General features: G+C 38.4%; 1 long non-coding RNA gene across 1 annotated transcript in view; it reads right to left on the bottom strand.

The window, feature by feature from the left end:
• Positions 1-2,961: 2,961 nt before the first annotated feature.
• Positions 2,962-7,756, bottom strand: part of LOC141740921 (uncharacterized) — a 13,063-nt gene continuing 8,268 nt past the window's right edge. Inside the window, exons 2-5 of the long non-coding RNA XR_012586205.1 lie at positions 7,357-7,477; positions 6,078-6,171; positions 4,557-4,652; positions 2,962-3,678 (exon numbers count right to left, since the gene is read on the bottom strand). This is a non-coding gene — a long non-coding RNA (uncharacterized LOC141740921). The remainder of the gene's footprint in view (positions 3,679-4,556; positions 4,653-6,077; positions 6,172-7,356; positions 7,478-7,756) is intronic.

Below are 7,756 nucleotides of genomic sequence, written 5' to 3' on the forward strand. Positions count from 1 at the left end.
TGCTCGCCAGCTGCTCCTCTCCCAATTTATACTCATGCCTGGTGTTACTCCATCCTAGGTGCAGAATCTGGTATTTGGACTTCTTAAATTTCATCACATTAGTCACTGCCCAATGCTCCAATCTATCTAGATGCCTCTGCAAGGCCCCCCATCCCTCAAAAACATGTCCCAGTTTGGTGCTCCCTGCAAACTTGCTAATGGTGCAATTAACTCCTGCATCCAGATTGTTGATAAATATGTTAAACAGAACTGGCCCTAGAATTGAACCCTGAGGAACACTGCTGGTGACTGGTCACCAGCCAGATGTAGCCCCATTCGCTACAACACTTTGAGCCCTGCTCTTCAGCCAGTTCCTCATCCAGTGCACCATAAATTTGCTCATCTCACAGTTGTGAGGGACAGTATCAAAAGCCTTACTAAATTCCAGAAAAACTACATCCACTGCCTTCCCTTCATCCACTAATTGGGTGACCTTACCATAGAAGGATATCAAATTAGTTAAACAGGACTTTCCTTTTTTGAACACATATTGACTGTGCCTAATGATTGCATTATTTTTTAAATGCAGAAGTAGTACTAACAGTAGTAGTAGTAGCACTAGTAGTAGCCAGTATAATCTTCTCCATTATTTTCCAGGACAATCTCACTGAAAGTTACTTATGACTTCACATCTTCACAACTTGTGCTACATATAAGTACATATTAAAACAGAGACCACCCACAGGTGTGACGGTAGTGCAAGCTGCAGCACAGTCATGAGGTTTGTGTGTTAAACCCAACATCCACGTGACAAATTACTGTTTGCTAAACATAACACTTGTACGTCATTCTTATGCTTACAACACAAATATGTAATACTAATACAAATTATGCTACAATATAGGAAGCTTATGCAAGCAAATTGAAGAAACATGAGCCCTTCAGAAACTTCTGAAAGTTATTCCTTGATTTTTTCCAAGGGGACAATGCTGATCTCGGTCTCAGCTACCAACAAAATTCTTGTTTGTTTAGGATAAACCAAAATTCTCAAACTTTGAAAGTTTATTCATTGCTAGGTAAATAAGTTCCTATCTTCATAACTCTGAAAAAGCAAAGGTTTTATTCTTTCTTGGTGATTTTGTGTGCTATCATTCTGATGCATCTGAAAGAAGATGGCTTTTTTGAGAGTAAATGCTTAGTATTTGAGAATTTTGGCTCTGCTTGGCTCATCGAAATCTGAATATTTATGAATTAGCCTTTCCCCAAAGACATTCAAAGACTGTAAATTACTGAAAATTACCATGAAAATGAAACTACTGTGGATAATATAAGCTTCATATCTGATATCAATAAAATTATTTCTCCCTCTGTTGATGATCAATATTTTGCAATGAATAAAGAGTCATAAATAACTAAGTTGTGGAAGAGTACTTCCGGGTATTTTTTAATTAGTAGCCAACATAATGCCACTGTAAACTGTTTAATCAATAAATTCAGCTACAGAAATTAAAATGTTTAAAAATTCAAACTAAAAAAATATTTATTAGCCATAAGAAAATATAATCAAGGCAATAAATCACCTCTTAAAAACATAATTATTCTAACCTTAAGTATTCTTATAATAATTATTCATGAGTAATGGAAATGACACTGTCAAAATTAAATTCTCACCCTGTCTAATAACTGCTTGTAATCAAGGAAAAAAAAAATCATAAACTAATTAAAATATACAGATTTTCAAAGTGAAAGAATACAAGGAATACAAACAAAGTATTCCATTTAATTCAATCACCAGTTAATTTGGTAGAAAACTTTCACAGTGGAAGAATATAAGAAACACAAATTATTCATTTAATTCAATTAACAGGTGATTTGTTTCTCTGTATAATCTGATAAAATCTTAAAAATTTAGTTGTATGGATTTAAAAAGAACTTTCCTTCACACTGCTTTTACTCTTGTATTTGTCTGGGTAAATAAGAATGGCAAATTTCTGATGCTAGTAACATTAAAACTGTGTGCAAACCTTTTTTAAGATACATTACTGGCTTACACAATTTGTAGAAGCACTTTCTGGATTCTGTATGATTCACTGAAAAACCCCAGTCTTCAGGGTTGAGTTCGCATTTTCTGCACAGCTAATTTATTCACTAGTATCTGACAAACCGTATTTGGTAAGCTCTTTTCCTAAATGGCAATTCAAGTCTCTCCTCAAAACCCACGTGGTCATCTCTGTCTCCTTCAAGGATGAGTTGTATTTAACCAGAGGAACCTCTCTCCGTCCTTACACTGGGCCTTCGTTGGAGCAGGCGCTGTTTGTTTCAAGACTGTAACACTGAATTTGTAACAACATACAAACAAATAACATTACCAGCCTACCAACATAGTTTATCGTGTCCGTTATCACAGACCTTAGCCATTGCTCACCACGTCTGTTTACCTCCCTGTCTTCCCAGCTCCACAGTAGAGAGCCTCTTTAGCTGACCTGTTGTTCATAAGTGACTGTGGCGAGCATTGCGTCCTGCATAGGAGAGAGGAAGGCTCATAAATCTAATAATCTCTGGGAATGAAACCTCAGCTCAAAAGTCAGTGAAACCCTTCCTCTTCACTTTGAACCCTAAGACAGTGTTTGCATTTTCAATAGTATAGACAATGTAGAGAATTAACATGTTATAAAATAAGAAAAAACTGATTGAAAACAAGCTGGAGTTTTGGTACGTAAAACAACAGTGAAAAACAGAAAACTGAAGTGCTCTATTCAACTGCCGTATACTTCTCCAGGGATATTTAATCTCACAGGTTCTTAATCTCTATGGCTATAAAACATGGATATTCCTTCCTGCTTACAAGAAAAGTAACTGGAAATTTACCTATTCATTTCTGCAAATACTGGAAGAACCTGAGTAAAAACAATTCCATACAAGAAAATTATATGCATTTTCTTAAACTAACGGTAAGCAGCAGATAGGCAACAGGAACGAAAGTCAATATAAAGGTGAAACTCTTCAGGAGTTTCTTTCCTGCTCCTCTCTGAGAGGGGGAAAATAGTGATCTGGAAAGTTTTAAATGCTTTCTAGCTTTACAAGACAAAATAAATAAGTGTCCATGCTCTTTAAATGAATGAAGATGATGCATTAAACAGGTTGAAATGGTAGTCATCATGTTATCTCTAGAAACCAAACTGATCTGTCCTTACACTGAGAATCCACCAGAGCCAGCATAACCGCTGCAAAATATCAAGTTCAGCAGCCAAATTGCAAATGGGCGTTTTGGTCAATGTAGTGTTTGGACAGCGATTACTCAGACTTAAAAAAAAAAAGAAAAAAGGTGAAAATTCAACAAACCCAGAGCCAGCTGCTAGCTGGGCGCTGGAGCAACTCCACGGGAAGCACTGTGGTGGCCCCAGGGGTGGGCAGCAGGCTGCCAGGGCCAGTGGGATCAGCAGACAGAGCCATAGACCTTGCATGAGTGCTGCCTGCAGGGTCCGCTGCTCCGGGAAGGGCGGGAGGTCTGTAGGGACCTTCACACAGGCTGATCTTCCCCAGCAAGGGTACCCCCTGGCCCCACTGCCCTTTCCCTGGCGAGGTCCAGCCTTGCCCAGCTGCAGCCTTGGCTCTCTCCCCGCTTTGCTCCCTGGTCAGCAGATGCTGAAAAAAGGTATGGTAGGCTTCTCACAGGGGGTACCAAAGGAGGGTAACAGTCTGTCAAGGAAAAGCAGAAATGAGAAGAAAGCCTGCAACTCAACTCCTTGAAATTTCCCTGAAAACAGCCTAGTGACTGTTTCTTTCCACACCCTCAGCCCCCATCTCCCCACTGATTCTCTAAAGCTCCCTCACCTCCATAAATCACCACTGACCACCCCACCCGTCTTTCAGTGTGATTTCTTGACCTCACCATCTTCTGCAAGGTGTCCCACCTCCCCTGGGACATCCTGCCCTGTTGCTAGTGATGGACCGAATATTTTCATCTAAAACCAGAGGGTGAAAAATTCAATCAGAACAAAATTTTTGGGATTGCTATTCTGGTAAGGAGATATATTTTTTCTTTACTGCAACAGGAAGTATTTTAATATTTCTACTTTGTCAGCAACAGAATAATCAATTATTCCTAGAGCTGTAATGTGCATATTGTTACAATTGTCTTTTCAGCTGCTACACGAGCCTTTCTTCCTTCTCTAGACAAATGCCTAGGCTCTTCATCATGACTGTACAAAATTTTTAACATAAAATTAAATAGCGTATATCAATGGAACATTGTGTTTAATACAAATAGCACCATTACTCGGCTATAGAGGACCACTTGGATATACCTTTCAGCTTTTTAAATAATTCCAAGAGCACAGCTGCTCACTGTCTTGGAGATGTATAATGAGATATTCTTTTTAATGCACTGTGAATCATTACTAAAATGAGGTTTTGTTCTTTCTTTTCATAGGGAAAAGATGTGAAGTTTTCCCTGTATTAAAAAGACACAATCAAATTTGCTCTCCTTCCCTCACAGTGACTCCCTTGTCTCTCTTGTTCCCAGCAACAAGGTTTTTTCCCTTTTACCCTCTTCCTCCTCCTTGGTGTTCACTCACCATACTGAGCATCTGTGTATCCTACCAGTGGCCCCCTATATTCATCAGTTCCCCACTATTTCCTCCAGGATTTGGCTGTGAAATGGGTAACAGCTCCTGAAAATGATAATGGGATGTCTGTTTGAAGTTTCCCTACCGTTGCTTTTGTGAAGGTGAACGAACACCTCAGTATAGCAGAGCGGCAGCAACAGAAAAGACACACAGTAGCTGCACACAGTTAATAAATTTTCAAGAACTCATTAAAAAAACTACTGCATTTCTTTGGCAGAAAAGTATTCATGGCTTACACTACACCCATCACTAATATGATGAGAATTGTACCTTCCTTATGCTCTGGCATGCCATTGCTAGTTTGATAAATTCAAGAACTCATATTCAAAGATGATCAGTGCCTATTGCACTAAGGCACCTTTTCCTTTTGTTCTCAAGGGCCCGATTTTCACCAGATTGAGTTATTCTTTCTCCTCTTGTTTTTATGGTTTATTCATTAAGTTAAAAGTGTTGAGGCCTAATAATTTGAAGCATTTGTCTTTGACTTCAACAACATAGTTCTGCAAAACATACTAATTCCCCTTCTTTATTCTTTAGAAAATATGCACATTTCATTCTGGAAGACAACGAAATATGACATTACAGTAAATTATAGTCAGATGCTAATGAGAAAAATGAGGATGAAGATAGGAATTTTTTTTGTGTAATGCATCTATTTTTCTGACTTGCATTTCACTGGAATTACTCAGAAGCCCTCTGGTTGCAGCTACACTGTGAAGTCCTCCACTTCTGTAGGACTATAAACAGAGATTTTATAAATCAGAAGATCACAATTTACTGTTTCCAATAAATGTCTGAATACATGTGCAGCTTGGGATTTACACCAAATTCAAATCAGTATACTGCATTAACTACAGAGGGTGGAAGAGAACAAGTTATTAAATTTCTGTTCTATATTTGAATTAGTATGGCACTCCACAGGGCAATATTTTGATATTGGCTTAAAACAGCCATATAAATTTAGAAAGATTCACACAGTTTATAGTTTCAAGAAAAATAAAAGGTGAACAACACCTGTCTATCTCTCTTCTGACTTTCCCAATTTATTTACAGCAATTTGATTCTTAATGATCTGCCTTTTAATTAAATTATGGAAGTCATTCCAGAGTAGAGGTGACATCTGAATTTCTGATCAGCATCAACATCTTTATATCTAACTTAGCCCGTGGAGCCCTTACTGTGTAAGGACGGGCCAGGCCATGGTTGAGGCTGAAGTGTGCCATAAGAGACCGCTGGCCAGTACGTATGTCTTTCTAAGCTAGCTTTTGTCCGGAAAAAGACACTGAGACCTTGAAAAATGCCATGAGCTCTTCACCACAGCTATAGTATCACCCTCCTTTATGTTCATTTGCACAAAGTTGATCAAACAGCCTGCCGCTACCAGGCTACTGTGTAACATCTTAGCTTTGCCACTGAAGACAAACCAGACCACCTTTGCCCAGAAGAGCGGTTTCTCCTCAACATCCAGACCTGGACACAGGACAGCAATCTGCAGTGGCTCTGCTCTCAGTCTCTACCAGGTTGCTGGATTTTGAAGTATGAAATTTCCCATTCAAAAAGTTCTCTGTAAGTGGAAAAAAAACAGTTTTGGATCATATCTCTCACATCTGTGTTGAGCCCTCACCACGATACCTATATGCCTCCAACATCCCGCACACTTTGTGGCCTGATCCATTTCTTTATGAAAAAAGGAGACTTGCAGGGGGTATTGTTAATTGCTCTGCATGCTATACTGCAGTAACATTGTACTACCCTCTGTCAGGTCATGAGTGTCTAGCATTGGCCATCATTTTCTTAGAACTCTATCTTCAGGAAGATAAACTTTATTATACCAGCCTGTGTGCCCACCAATGGTCCCCAGTATAGGCACCTTCCTCTAGCAGCTGGGAGCCTGACCTACAGGACTTGGTGTGCAGAGATTTTGAAGTTCCTACACATTCTTCAAATGATAAGCCACTTTTTTAATGCAGGGATTTGTCATATATTTCAGTCTTCTTTCATAATTAAGACTTCTGCTGTGTTTGTACTAAATAAACAAAAATATTCAGAGATTTTCTGATCTTTGAGAATATTGTAGTCTTTCATAATTGAGACTGCTGTTGTGTTTGTACTAAATAAAACAGTTCAGAGATTTTCTGATCTTGGAAAAAATAAAAAAAAAACGGAAAACAAAACATTTTTCTCAGTGCACACACAAAATCACTTTTAATAGTCATTCTCCCTGTTAACTCTGTGCTAAAAACATTTAAGTCATCCTAAATTCCCTTTGGGGAATCAATTGCGATTCAGTACTACACATCACCTGTGAACCGAGTAACAAGAGCACTAAGCTAGTGCCTGAGCTTGCTTGCGTAGCCTGCCCTAAGAAAGGACAAATGATTATCATGTTATATGCAAGCATAATAAAATCATCATGGTTTGGCTGCTGTAAAAGTCGTCAGGTTTTGTTTTAGATATACTTTAGAGGAGACCACCACCTTTTGTCTACTCTACCTAAGTAGAACATTTCTAAACCAATAATCCCCTTTGTTGTTTTTATGCATTTATTTTTGGTACACTGAAAAACCACATCACAAAGACATCAGCAAATGGACTAGACTCTTATCCCAGTGAAAAGTAAATGGTAACTTCTGGGTATCTATACTGCATCTGAATAAGGCATTAAAGAAAATGTTCTCCCATATCAGATAAGGAATAGGTAAATTCTACATTAGACATTAATTCTTTATTGTTACAAATATTCTCTTACCTCTATTGCAATCTACATAAGGGCTGAGTAAATGGGATGTGCCTGGATGAGAAGCAGATTGTTGGCAGAATTCGAGCACAAAGCTGGAGCAAAACCTTCTCTCCTTTTAGTCACAAGACTTCTGTGGAAGGGAGTAACAAGGACAATTACTATTTTATAGAGTTTTTAAAAGTGCTGAGCATGAAAAATGAGGCAGATATCTATGCCTGAAAGAGCTCACTATTGAAATAGCTAGCAAAAATAGACAGTTATCAGATGATGGCTAGAGGACATGATACATCAAAAACTAAAGTGTTTGAGCCAGGAAGATTAGCATGCACCATATTAGTTCCATTATTTTGTATTCATCCGTCATCTGGGATCTTCAGTTTCAGGGAGATTAGAGCTTCATATAGGCAGC

Source organism: Larus michahellis, chromosome 3, assembly GCF_964199755.1.
Source record: "Larus michahellis chromosome 3, bLarMic1.1, whole genome shotgun sequence".
Lineage (NCBI taxonomy): Eukaryota > Metazoa > Chordata > Aves > Charadriiformes > Laridae > Larus > Larus michahellis.